At 43.7% G+C, this 13,331-nt stretch overlaps 1 protein-coding gene across 1 annotated transcript in view; it reads right to left on the bottom strand.

Annotated features, from left to right (window-relative positions):
- Positions 1–13,089, bottom strand: part of LOC311237735 (neuropilin and tolloid-like protein 1) — a 265,853-nt gene extending 252,764 nt beyond the window's left edge. Inside the window, 1 exon segment of the mRNA XM_084325710.1 lies at positions 13,059–13,089. The gene's annotated coding sequence lies outside the window, so the exon portion shown is untranslated.
- Positions 13,090–13,331: the final 242 nt, after the last annotated feature.

The following is a 13,331-nucleotide window of genomic DNA, read 5'->3' as shown; positions in this document are numbered from 1 at the left end:
CCCGCCTACCTCGGTCAAGGTCTCTAACTACACACCATCAAGACCCCTACGCTCTGCATCTTCTGGCCGCCTCAGACCTACTCCTATCCGAGCTACGGGAGGGTCATCAAGGAGAACCTGCTTTTCTCAGTCCTTGCCCCACAATGGTGGAATGAACTACCCACCTCAGTTAGGACAGCCGAACCCGTCCAATCTTTCACCGTCGACTAAAGACGCACTTCTTCAACCACTATCTGAAATAATGATAAAAATATTATAAAATAAATCTAACCCTAACTAACCTTACTGTCATGCACTTGTCCTAATAAACTAACCTACACCCTAGCACTCAACACATTGATGAACATTGTTACTCAGCTGATAGAGTTGTGCCCTTCCTGATGACTTGTCGTACAGAACTTGTAAGTCGCTTTGGATAAAAGTGTCAGCTATTGACTAAATGTAAATCTTGGCTTCTCTGTTTGGAAATAACAGCGAATATTGTTCAGAGATCAAGTAAGAGACAGCAGGCTCAAGTTAAATCTGCATGAACATGAATGTTTTTGAAAATGTTTCATGGAATGTCAAATGTCTGACCACTAAGTGTGTCTGACTCTTAACAACAAAACCTGCACGGACTACAACGTATGACGTATATCATGCCAGTTAGAGAAAAGCGTATTGTGTATACTGCACCTTGTGTATACTGTTTACTTTTACTCTTACTCTTAGTTATATTCAAATACAAATTCTGTATTGCCTATATTTATTGTAATGTATAATATAAGCGATATGGCATACACACCCTCATCTGCACCTTCGTTTACACTATTTATTTTTCTCATATTTTTATATTCAGATACAATTTGATTGTCTTTCTACTAGTACCCTGCCCATACCTGTAGCCCCCCCCCCCTCCCCCAATGCTGCTGTGATGTCAGAATTTCCCCAAGGGGATCAATACAGGAATATCTTATCTTATCTCAGATATGATATCAATGGATTCATGCTAGCTTAAAAACAGACCTCAGTACAGCCTTCAAAACACAGTGAGTTGATGTGGTTTCAGAGGGTTGAGAGTAAAGCCAGTTAACCAAGGTTCAGGACTGAGGAGGAGTTAGAGAGAGAGAGAGAGAGAGAGAGAGAGAGAGAGAGAGAGAGAGAGAGAGAGAGAGAGAGAGAGAGAGAGAGAGAGAGAGAGAGAGAGAGAGAGGGGGGGGGGGAAGGGATAGAAAAAAGAGAGAAGGATGGAGGGAGAGAGAGAGGAGAGAAAGCAAGAGAGAGAGGGAAAGAGAGAGAAAGAAAGAGTTAAGGATAGAGGGAGAGAAAGGGAGAGAAGAGAGAGAGAAAGAAACAGAGATAAGAGGGGAGAGAGAGGGGGGAAGACATAAAGAAAGAGAGAAGGATAGAAGGAAAGAGAAGAGAAAGACAGAAAGAAAGAGAAGGATAGAGAGAGCGAGAAGAGAGCATCAACTTTTGACACGTACTGAAATAAAAGGGTTCGTCGAGCCCCTCAGACTAATCAAAATCTTTTATCATTTAAAAAAGAACATCACGTCCTTCTAGTTCTAACAAACCTCCTTCTCAGGGCGCAGTTCCCTCTCCTGCAGGGCCAGTTCTAGGCGTAATTAAAAACCTGACAGCTTTCTTCCTGCTTGAAGTTTGATACCTGACCGTTTAGAACCTGTAATAAAAGTAATAAAAGAGTAAAATAGTGCAATCTGCAGCGGAGTGTATTCAAATGCTATGGTGAAGAGGTACGTTTTTAGCTTTAAAAAAATATATATATATATATATGAGCGGCTGGTGGCGCAGCGGACATTGCACTTGTCACCAACGCAAGAGACACCGGGTTCGAATCCGGCTGTCGGCGTTGCCTCCGGCTTGGGCCGGCCGTCATACTAACTCAATGGCGAGTTGCGGGTGGAAGTCGATGAGTGGTAATCTGGACGTTGTGGACAGCGACTCCTACAGGTCGGTTGGGGCGCATGCACAGCAAAGACCATAATACCAGACATGCTTCAAGTAGTCGCTTCACCCTACCTCTGCACAAGGACGTTTCAAAAAGAAACTCATGGGAGCCATAATCCGGAAGGAAATTAATATATGTCATGCATGAGTGTAGCTGCAGCCATGTTATCCAAAACTTCTTCTGATTACTTTGTGTGTTTTTTCTTTTCTTTTTAAAGGTATGGTGAAATTGATGTTTTAGTAACATTGATGAGCATTCTAAAAGCAATTCTTAAAAATATTCAATTTTAAAAACAATCTTAAATTGTTTTTAACACTGTATTTGTATTTAGTTTTGTTTTTAGTTTTCTGTTTCTTTGCTTGCATGTAATTTTAGCCATCTTAATTGTTAGTTTCATTGTGTATGTATGTTGAGTACTGGCTTTTAATAATTCTGTTTTGCAATAATTGTTTTTGTATGTTTTTTGTGTGGACCCCAGGAAGACTAGCTGGTTGCATGGCACCAGCTAATGGGGATCCGTAATAAAATCAAATCAAATCAATCAAAGTCAGGAAAATGGCGGGGGCAGTGTGAGCCTCCTACACGTTACTCCTCGCCAAATGAGAGTCCGCGCTGGCAGGTGAAAAGATGTGACAGGCTGCCTCCACGTGTATCGGAGGGGACATGTGATGCAAGGCTTCTATCCTCCCTACAACAGGCCAGTGGGGGGCATATGCGAGCAACGATCAGACAGGGGAGGGAGAATTGGCACGAGAGGTAAATTGGGGTGGGGAGAAAAATCACAGAAAAAAATGAAAAAGGAGGAGGAAAAAGAAGTTGATAAAAAAAGATATATATATTTAGAGATCTAGCTTCCATAATGTCCATAGGTAGTTATTTAATAGTGTGTTCCATAACTTTGGTGCATAGTTTGCAAAGGCTGCGTCCCCGATTCTCTTTAGACCAGTTAGCAATATTCTAGAAGGCACATAGTTGGCTAGAGAATTTGCAATGTAGCTTGATTAGTCTGTACAGTAGCTGTACATAGCGCCAGGCATGCTTGTTCATGGGACGGGGTAGCACGGTGTGCAAGCTCACTCGCTATTTGCATATCAATAGCGCCGGTCGTCAGGTGTGTTAAATACGTTCTCAGACACATTCACACCTAACTTGTTGTGAAGACGTGTTACATTCCATTCGTAGAGGCAATTAGGCACTGTCTTTAGTCTGTGCCCAAGCGAGGGGACATTAAATGCGCATTCGCGGGAGCGCGCGCACGCGCCGGGAGCGCGCGTGCACGTGGTGCGTGTCACCCAGATGATTTCAATAACGCACCACTGCATAGCGCTTTTATCCAAAGGGCTTCACAACTTGTGCCTCACATTGACACACCAACGGCGGAGGCATACGTGTAAGTGTAAGTGCTTTTTACAGTGGCCCCATTACTTGACATTAGTGACTCGTAGCTAACCAAGGAGGAGCTGCATTATTCAACAACCTTTTGAGAACACCATTGTTGACTAGGAAATAGGAGCTAATGTTTGCAAAAGTCTGAACTTCAATGGTGCCAGTTTCTTTGAGGTGTGTATGTGTGTGTGTGTGTGTGTGAGAAAGACAGAGAGAGCGAGAGAGAGAGAGAGCGAGAGAGAGATAGAGAGAGAGAGAGAGAGAGCATCAACTTTTGACACATACACAAATAAAAGGGTTCGTCGAGCCCCTCAGACTAATCAAAATCGTTTCTCATTTATTAAAAAAAGAACACCGTGTCCATCTCCACCATGTGGTTGTGGAGGAGGGACAAGGTGACTTCAGTCTTAATAAATCTACATTTTAACCAAAGAGCTCTGGACACGGTAGCTACAGTATCTCATCCGGTTGAGGCCACAAAAGTAACGGAGAATGCGTTTTAAAGGAACACGCCAACATTATGGGAAATACGCTTACCGTCATCTCTAGAGTCAGACAAGAAGGAAGATAGATACCAGTTCCCTCTCTGTGTGTTCGGTAGAAAGCTATCCCTCTGCAAGCTAGCCTAGCACAAATTAATGGAAGCTAGCCTAGCTTAAAACCCCGGGTGAGGTGTTTTTGGCAGCTAGGCTAGCTGATCCATATCCGCTTCCATTAATTTGTGCTAAGCTAGGCTATCTTGCAGCCGGATAGCTTTCTACCAAACGCACATAGAGGAAATCGTTTTTTTTGTTTTTGTACCACAGCATCAGCTGGGATTAAAACCACTGCACTATAGCACACATCCCAATCTGTATTATATGTGGCACACCCCCAGTACACAGTGTTTAGACCACTTGTAATTAGGGATGCACCGAAAATTCGGCTACCGAAGATTATCGGCTGAAAATGGTTAAAACGGCTCTTTCGGCTTTCGCCGAAGGGTTTTAGCACCGAAAATATATGACCGAAAGTCAAATAACGTGTTGTTGTGATGACGTCATCAAAACGCGACTACAGACATACCGGTAGCATGCGCAACATGTAACGTGAGCAGCTTGGCAGCTCTTCCTGCATTCTACAGCCTGTGATAACTAACTCCTCTTGGGAGTAGGGATGCCCCCGAAACCCGGTTCTAAACTAAATTATAAAAAAACGGAGTATTGATCAGCTCCGACGTTAACGGTACTGCTATCAGTAGTCTAGGAGCGGATTAGCTACAGAGCTAACAGTGTACCATCCATCTGCGACGCAACGGTGGCAGCAACAGTGGACACTGAGTAATGTTAACGTTATGACGAGTTCATACTACCCTACACGTATGAACTCGACATAACGTTAACGTTACTCCGTTTAAATGAAGTGTTTAATTAGCAGCATCTGTTGTTGAAAATGTATCGTTAAACCGGAAATGGAAATGCGAGGACAGGAAGTCGTCATCAATCGTTGTAGTCTTTTAGTCTTAACAGTCTGGAATTAATGTATGCATTCAAAAGTGCTGAATAAATGTTGTATGGGCCCATAATAGTGATTATTAATATTTATAAGTTAAGTTTAGCCATAATCATGTCTTTTGCCATAATCAGGTAGCTAAAAAAAAAGAAAAAAAACATATATATATTTATATTAATCATTTTCGGCCTTTCTGCATTCGGTTTTCGGCCAACTGTTTCCTATTTTCGGTATCGGTTTCGGCCAAGAATTTCCATTCGGTGCATCCCTACTTGTAATAGTACCACACATGTATTATAATGAAGGGCAGATGGGCCTGCTAATTAATAGTGGAGCCTCTGTGTCTAAGATGATATTGGTTCTTTGGAGCAAAGGTAATGAACTCCCGATTCCACATCATATTTTGTCGCTCTCTCTCTCTCTCTCTCTCTCTCTCTCTCTCTCTCTCTCTCTCTCTCTCTCTCTCTCTCTCTCTCGATAAAGGAATATCTTATCGTAACTTAGATCCAGGCACTGTAGCTCATTCAAGCCAGACTCTACACGCATTCACTTCCAGTTTTCTCGCTCTCTCTCTCTCTCTCTCTCTCTCTCTCTCTCTCTCTCTCTCTCTCTCTCTCTCTCTCTCTCTCTCTCTCTCTCTCTCTCTCTCTCTCTCTCTCTCTCTCTCTCTCTTCTCTCTCTCTGTTTGTATTGCAGACTACTAAAACATGGCCCTGCTGGATGTGTAAAGAAGACCAACCTAATCCTTAAATAAAACTGGAACCACATGGAAAAGAAAAGCTTTGAGTGTTTTTATTTTTTATTTTTTTTATCTGACAGCACCGCAGGCTTCGATTTCCCGCCTTTCACAGCTCAGTGGAAGTCGAGTGTGTGTGTGTGTGTGTGTGTGTGTGTGTGTGTGTGTGTGTGTGTGTGTGTGTGTGTGTGTGTGTGTGTGTGTGTGTGTGTGTGTGTGTGCGTGCGTGCGTGCGTGTGCGTGCATGTAGGAATTGGGAGCAGCGTACAGATTGAGCCTGGGCTGGACACTGGGCTGAATGAGAGTGTGCGCGGCCAGTGCTTGCCACGCACTCCGCGTGAAGCACTCTGAGTTTGGCACCGCGCGAGACGTACAATACCTCTTATTGTCGGACTGCCTGGAAGTGTTGCCCTCGCCGGCCTCGTTGTTTGTTCAGTCGCTTTGGCTAAAAGCATCGGCTAAATTACTCCACTGCAGGCAAAGGGTGGCCTGAATCTGTTTTTCTTTCACTTGTGTGTGACTCAGATCTGTTTTGTTTCTTTTCATCGCAGTGTGAACAGCATGAATCTCGTCGAATCTGATCGTTTCATATTTCATATTTGGTCCTAAATGGGTAAATGGTGCATTTATATAACAGCTTTATCCAAAGCCCTTAACATTCGACCCATTCACTCACACACACACTCACACACCGGCGGCGGAGGCAACCATGCAAGGTGCCAACCAGTTAGGGTTTAAGTGTCTTGCTCGAGGACACTTGGACACGCTGCCCTGGAGGAGCAGGAATCGAACCGGGAACCTCCGAATTAGCAGAGGACTGGTCTTCCTCCCGAGCCACTGTCGCTCGATCCAGTGAATCAGATACAGGTCTGATTTCTTGCAATTCAACCTCATTCTGAACAGTCTGAATGTCAGAATTCTTGCGATTTTTACATCACTCTAGAATTGACATTCATCACAATTCTGTGCGGGAGTCACTCTGTGAATACAAACAGCTGTGATGGACGTGGCCAGTGGAGGAACAGTGAGGTGTTCACTTTATAAATATATTGGGTGAAACTTCTGTACAAGCTAAATTTTAGGGGACGTACTGTATCATAACCGGTCTGTGTTTAAAACCACATTGAAAGGAGAAATGTCTCTCTTTCACCTCCTCCTCACCCCCATTATCATCTGCTCACGAATTAGCTGGCCTCCACTGCACAGCCTGCACAATTTAAACCATAAACTGTGACTTCAGTGTCCTCCAAGTTTACACCCATCTTCATTATTGTTAATTTGCGCATGCGGGTCAGTTCAGGAGCGTGACCAGTTCACATGCGGGTCAGTTCAGGAGCGTGACCCGTTCACATGCGGGTCAGTTCAGGAGCGTGACCAGTTCAGCAGCGGGTCAGTTCAGGAGCGTGACCAGTTCACATGCGGGTCAGTTCAGGAGCGTGACCAGTTCACATGCGGGTCAGTTCAGGAGCGTGACCAGTTCACACTGGAATATGATATTGGCCACATTTAAAAAAGAACGTGAACAGCCAAACAAAACAAAAAAAATCTAATCTGAGCAAATACGTAAATCAGAATTGAGCACTAAGGCATGCAGTGTGAAACGCATGCCATAATGCGCATGAACCACTTTCCGCAACGCTGATATCTACCGGTAATTCAACGCTTGCGTCCCCTCCCACGTGTAACCGTGGTAACATGGGCACAATCTCCCCCTCCGTGCAACTCAAGAGAGGAGAGAGAGAGAGAGAGAGAATAGAAAGAGAGACAGAGAGAGACAGAGCGAGACAGACAAAGAGAAAGGGAGATACAGAGAGAGAGGCAGAGATAGACAGAGAGAGAGGCAGAGATAGACAGAGAGAGAGGCAGAGATAGACAGAGAGAGAGACAGAGAGAGACAGAAGAGAAAGAGAGAGAGAGAAACAGAGAGAGACAGAGAGAAACAGTCTTCTCTGTACCAAAGAAGACAATCACACATGTTGATTTGTATCCTTAAGTCATTGCTAGGTAAGCTGCCCTTATATATCTCCAGACTTCTGTCCTTTTATACTTGCTTTTTTAATACCAAACGAGCAGCAAAGGGATGCTTTTAAATGTTCCTTTGATGCAGTCAGAGCTTGGTAAAGCTGCATTCTCCCACTATGCTCCCTTTTTATGGAATACGCTGCAAGTAAAACTTTGTCTAGAGGCACTTCCTACTGTGAATGCTTTTAAAGGTATGCTACGATTAGCCTTTATGAAACATATAACTGTTTTACCTGATGCTATTGCTGATCTGATTATGCTCCTTGCCACTGCACAAATGGCCTTCTGTATTTATATTTGAATTGTATGTTTTTTGTTTAATGCCCTGTTTTATGTTGAAACTTGTTGTGTGCCGTGTTGGTCAGGACTCCCTGGAAGAAGAGATCTTGTATCTCAATGGGACTTCCTGGATAAATAAAGGATAAATAAAAATAAAAATAAAAACAGAGTGAGAGAGACAGACAAAGAGAAAGACAGAGAGAAACAGAGAGAGACATACAAAGAGAAAGAGAGAGACAGAGAGATACATAGAGAGAGAGACAGAGAGATACAGAGAAAGAGAGAGAGAGAGAGAGAGAGAGAGAGAGAGAGAGAGAGAGAGAGAGAGAGAGACACGCAGACAGACAGACAGACAGACAGCAGACAGACAGACAGACAACAGACAGACAGACAGACAGACAGACACAGACAGACAGACAGACAGACAGACAGACAGCCTGCTTCATAATCTGGCCATCAGAAATGGCATCCCGCTGCTGACGGTCACGGCCCCATGCATGTCAGACATGGAACAGCCACCTCCAAACACTGCATGCAATGCAGACAAGAGCTAAGATCATAGAGCAGTTTTAAGTAAGTCTACCCATGCAAGGTATTAATCAAACTTTAAAAGAACAAATCGAAAAAAGGCATTCATCTTCCAATTTGTTACTCAACATTTTTACCCATTCACACACCAACGGCGGAGGCAACCATGCAAGGTGCCAACCTGCTCATCGGGAGCAATTAGGGTTAAGTATCTTGCTCAAGGACACATCGACACGCTGCCCGGGAGGAGCGGGAATCGAACCGAGAACCTCCGGATTGCCAGACGACTTGCTCTACCTCCTGAGCCACTGTTGCATAGTAGGTAGTAGTATAGGCATAGTAGCATAGTAGGTAGTAGTATAGGCATAGTAGCATAGTAGGTAGTAGTATAGACATAGTAGCAAATTATATAATAGTAAAAGACAGTAAGGCATTTTATTTCAGATATTGATTGAAGAAATGTGTTTATGTTGTTCAAAGTAAGAACATCTAAACATCTAAGGCTGCAGCTACAATGGAAAGTATTATTGTCCATTGGTTTATTCTTTAATTAGAACACAACTCTGTCTGTCAACAAATTAATACTCCTGATTGAAGATGATTTAAAAACAGACCCAGGGGCTCAATGTAGCCGCATAGCGTTAATAGCGTTAAAGATCAAAGTAAGCGCTCCACAGATAGTGAGCGTCATCTCACCGTGGCATCTCTAGTGTGTGTGTGTGCGTGCGTGTGTGTGTGTGTGTGTGAACATGTGTGTATATGGTTGTGTTATTGTCTGCTCATTTTATCCCTAGCTATTATTTTACTTATTTTTACTTGTATCTCTATGCCCCACTATCCGCTGGGTGCATACTCTGAGCTTTATCATGTTTTGTAACAGATTACAGAAGCCTGATGTTCTGATATGATTTGATTAATATATATATATATATATATATATATATATATATATATATATATATATATATATATATATATATATATATATATATATATATATATATATATATATATATATATACATATATATACCACTTTATATAGCATAAAAAGCCGTTCTTGCTTTGTCTCTCAGGTCATTCACAGCTTGGTTGAAGTTCCCTGTGGCGCTGATGTTTAGGCCGAGATAGGTGTAGTCTTTTGTGTGTTCAAATGTTTTTGCCAGTTCGTTGATGTATATGTTGAAAATGGTTGGACTCAAACTGCACCCCTGTCTGACCCCACAGCTTTGAGGAAAGAAGTCTGTGTTTTTCCCCTTCCTCACAGCACATGTGATGTTGGTGTACATTGACTTTATGATGATGCCGTCTCTCTCTCTCTCTCTCTCTTTCGCTCTCTCTCTCTCTGTTTCCCCTAGCTGAGTCTCTCTTCCTGTGAATGGGGGTAGTGACAATGACAGCGTGGCAAGTGTCCCAAAGGTCCCAGTGCCATCCCAGACCACCCACAATGCCACATGCCCCCCATCCAACCACCACCATGTCCATCTACCCGAACATCCAGAACCCCCCCCCCCCCCCCCCCCGGCACGGCTACAGGCCATGGAGCACACGACCCGCCACCCCCCCCACAGAACCTCATGGTACCAAAGCACCTCAAAGGCGCTAAAAAACAAGATTACAAACATCACAAAACAAACTGGTCAGACTACTACTTGACCTTACTCCTAGAACCCACCTCACCCCTGCCCACTTTGACTACCTAGGATGGCTTAGAGTAGACGACAGACGAGTACAGCAACTTGCAATGGGCCTGGTCTACAAGATACACTACACGACTAAGGTACCCATGTACATGTCAAAATACTTCTCAAAGGTCAGTGAATACCACGACCACAACACCAGAGGGAGCTCCACAAATCATGTTAAACCCAGATTCGGCTCAAACAAGGGACTAAACAAGTTTAGCAATTATGCCACATCAATGTGGAACGCCCTACCCAAAGCTGTAAAGGAATGTGAATCACTACCCACTTACAAAACCACTCTCAAAGAGCACCTACGGGAGACTGCAATTCGAAACTGGCCCCCTCCAATGTCATATCCCAACCCCCTCCAATGTACAGTAAATGTCCTAACCCAATAATACATGAGACGAGACCCTCTTCTTGGAACCATGTATGGTTTCGTCGATATTCCAATGTACAGTTTTACTTGTACAGTTGTACAGTTTCCCCCACCCCACCCCACCCCGCCTACCAAACCCCCCCACCCCACCCAACCACCTCCAATGTACAGTCCCCGCCCCACCCCCCACCTCCTCCAATGTACAGTTTCTACATCAAATGTATATACTCTCTTTTTTAGACTCTTTTTGTATCACAAACAGTACTGTATTTTGTAAATCTGGTATGTCATAAATGTATAGATGTAGCAGTACTGTCTATCTGTATGTCGTGTATGTCATATATGTTATGATGAATTGAAAATGGGGGACCCTGATATAAACAAGATGAAATACTTTCTCTGGTCTGCATCCCCTTAACAATTGTGTGTATTGAGCTGTACTGTATTGTACCCATTCTGCAATCTGTTAATAAAGTTTTCAATCAATCAATCAATCAATCATCTGAAAGCAAACACATAGAACCCACCAATCCCGCCGCAATGGCAAGGCCACCAGGACCAGAGGCAACAAGGCAGCCCACAGAAACGACACCCCCAAGTACACTCAAACTACCCGTGTCCCCCTCCAACCACGACACGCCCCACCGGAAACCAAATGAAGACAAACAAAGACCAATGTGCGAAACACCTGCAATAGGTATTTGAGGTCCACTAAACATGTCTTTAGATTATGCATTCTAGCAGCCTCTATACTCCTCAGTTTCAGTCCTGTTCCCAAGCCCTGTTTCTGTGTCAGTAGATTAGATAGATTCGATTAAATTAGATTGGAATCAGAAAGGTCTTTATTGCCAGAGGGGCTAACCACTATTATTGGCCCAAGGATAATACGTAACTACATCAAACCTCGAGGAAAACCAAGCTTGGCAAACATGCGTCTAGGATACCAAACGCTGAGCCTGCGGCTTAACTCACCCTGGCCTTTCAGAGCGGTTTAGCCCACCACTAGCCGCTGTAATGGCTCCTCTGGGTGTAGTAGCCATCCCTCAGCAAGGCCGGGGGGAGGCAAAGGGGGGAGGGGGAAGGCAGGGGAAGCAGAGGGGAGGCGTGGAGGAGTGGGCAGGCTTGCTAGGGAAATATTTAGCAGGGCCTTAACCTGCCTGGGCACTATGCCATCATGGTTATGAATAAGCTGTGACAAGGCTGAGACATGCAGCCACTTACTCAGGCCTCGTCTCAGACAAAGCCACTGCTTCAACACCACTAACCCCACCAGGCAAGCTTCTATTCTGTTGTTTTAACAACTTAACCTCTTAAGCATCCCCCCCCCCCATTTTGGAGAAAACAAAAGCGATTTGCATACTTTTTTTGCAAAGCTTAGCTTTATACTTTATACTTATAGCACATGCATGAGCCTGGCTCTTTTGAAAGGTAACATTCTGAAGTTGCTGAAGCAAAAACGAAGAATCACTTTGAGTGCTAATGTATAGAGAAACAGAGGTTTCTGAAATAAAATATTTTCTCTTTACTTTTCAGTTGACTTGTTGCCAGATTCCTGTTTTCGGGTTCCAGCATAGAAGTAGTTGCTGGACACACCACAGTTCCATAGCCTGAAGTCTTATGTAGTACAGGTACAAATTGTATAAAGATCCATAAAGAAATGAGTGCTTGAGAAAGGTTTTGGTAACGTGTTGTGGCAGATATCATCCCTCGTCACTTGGTTACATGGAGGAAAGGAGATACTATTGTCACAGGCAGAGGAGGGTTAATTGAGGAGTTGATTAGGACTTATGGAATACACCTATGCACGTGATCACCCACATCCCACACACACACACACACACACACACACACACACACACACACACACACACACACACACACACACACACACACACACACACACACACACACACACACACACACACACACACACACAAGACACACAAGACACACAAGACACACATAGCATAAAGCCCTAGGAGAGACAGAGAAGAGTGGAGTGGAGGTGAGGAAGGAGCAGAGATCGTGGAGAGAGTGTGTTATACGGAGTTTGTGAAGTGAGAGGTAGTTGTAAGGAGAGGTTAGAGCGGGAAGGTGTTTGTGGTACTGAACCCTGGACTGGCTGAGATACCCCCTTGTGAAACTGACCCTGGACCAGACGATAAACCCTGAGTATTGAACATTCCCTTTTTGTACGAGAGCCTGGAAAGTGTTTTGACCCTGGACTGTAATTTGACTACTTTATTGCCCATCGGACCTGTACTGTTGATCAATAAATTCCATTGTTTATTGAAATTGTGCTTGTGTGGACATTGGAATTGTTTGTTTTGATCCGTGTCGAGCCTGAACACCACAAGGCTCGAAACAGTGTATACCGGAGAAATACAGCATGATTATACAAGATGGCCATTCACACGATTTGCATACCTTTTTTGTGAAGCTTAGCTTTATACTTTATACTCATAGCACATGCATGAGTCTGGTCTCTTTTGAAAAGTAACATTCTGAAGTTGCTATGTCAATAAAGAAGAATCACTGTGAGTGCTAATGTATTAGAGAAACAGAGGTTTTAACACACTGAAACTAAATATTTTCTCCTTACCTTTGTGTTGACTTGTCACCAGATTCCTGTCTTTGCGTTCCAGCATAGAAGTAGTAGCTGGAAAAAACAACAGTTCCATATCCTGAAGTCTTATGTAGTATAGGTCCAAGTTTTATAAAAATCCATAAAAAAATGAGTGCTTGAGAAAGGTTTTGGTAAAGTGTGTACCGGAGAAATACAGTGTGATTACAGTGTGACATCCAAGATGGCCGTCGCCTTGACGCTTCAGTCACAACAACGGTCTTCTTCTTCAACTTTCACCATCTTCCATCA

Source organism: Notolepis coatsorum (assembly GCF_963971535.1).
Source record: "Notolepis coatsorum genome assembly, chromosome: 12".
Classification (NCBI taxonomy): Eukaryota; Metazoa; Chordata; class Actinopteri; order Aulopiformes; family Paralepididae; genus Notolepis; species Notolepis coatsorum.
The sequence above is the reverse complement of the archived record's forward strand: the minus strand, read 5'-3'. Positions and strand labels throughout refer to the sequence as shown.